We start from the raw sequence: 1,519 nt of genomic DNA on the forward strand, positions 1-1,519 counted from the left end.
TTTTGTAGAGCTCTCCGCGGTGAACGCGTGGCCGTAAACGGAGCGGCAATCGTAGCTCTAGATCAAAAGTTATGGTGGTTTGAAGATCAAGCAAGGGAGAGAACTTGAGAGAGTGTTCTTCCCTCCATGGCCTCCATTTTCAGCATGTGAGTGTGTTTAGTGAGGAGAGAGAATGCTGAAAACTAGGGTTTTGGTCTAGTTATGTTGGGCCAAGGGCCCACTTTGGGTCCGGTTGGCCCGGTTTGTCCCGTTCGGTCCAATCTTGGTCCGATTTTTATAAAATTGGTACCGAAATTCTCGTTTCAATCTCCTCTATCATATTTAGCCACAAAAATCACATTTTGGGCTTTCTAGAATAAATTCTCATTTATAGGCTAATTAGCCGTTAATTAACCGGGTTTTACATTCTACCCACCTAATTGGGAATTTTGCCCACAAAATTCAAATGCAATTACCTGAGAATAAATGCGGATAATCCGTTCGCATCTCCCACTCGAGTTCCCAAGTGTGTTCCTCAACACTGCCTCGACTCCATGCCACTTTGACTAATGAAACCTCTTTTCTACGCAACCGTTTGACACTAGTATCATCAATTCTGACTGGAGCCACTGGAAGCGTCAAATCTCCCCTTAACTGAACCGACTCAGGTTCTAACACATGGCTAGCATCAGGAGTGTACTTCCGAAGCTGCGACACGTGAAACACGTCGTGCAGATTTGAAAGATGAGGTGGTAGAGCCATCTGATACGCACCGGTCCAATCCTCTCCAGGATCTGAAATGGACCAATGTATCGAGGATTCAACTTCTTTGCCTTAATCGCCCTACCTACTCCTGTGGTCGGAGTAACCTTAAGGAAAACATGGTCTCCTTCCTCAAATTCTAAGGGCTTGCGCCTCTGATCGGCATAACTCTTTTGACGACTCCCCCTCAAAATAAGCACAAAATAAACCACAAAATTGGGATTTATCAGTAAGCATCCTATCTCGGATTTTCTTGACTTATTCAGTGGTCTCAGCTATCATCTCCGGCCCTAACAAGCCTTTCTCTCTAGCTTCATACCAACATAGCGGAGATTGACATTTCCTCCCATGCAAGGCCTCATACGGAGCCATTCCGATGCTTGGATGGTAACTATTATTGTATGCAAATTCCACTAATGGCATATACCGATCCCAACTCGCCAGTTGGTCCAAAACACAAGCTCTCAACATATCCTCTAGTGTTTGGATCGTCCTTTCAGATTGACCATCTGTTTGAGGATGGTAAGCCGTGCTCAAGCTTAATCGGGTTCCAAAAGCTTTCTGAAATGTACCCCAAAAACCTTGTAGTGAAACGAGGATCTCTATCAGAGATTATAGTAGCAGGTACACCATGAAGTCTCACAATCTCCTTTATGTATAACCGTGCTAGCTCCTCAAGAGTATAAGTCATCCGAATGGGCAAAAAGTGAGATGACTTCGTCAGTCGGTCCACAATCACCCAGATAGCATCAAAACCAGTCCTAGTCCTTGGCAATCC

This window comes from Arachis duranensis, chromosome 1 (assembly GCF_000817695.3).
Source record: "Arachis duranensis cultivar V14167 chromosome 1, aradu.V14167.gnm2.J7QH, whole genome shotgun sequence".
NCBI lineage: Eukaryota > Viridiplantae > Streptophyta > Magnoliopsida > Fabales > Fabaceae > Arachis > Arachis duranensis.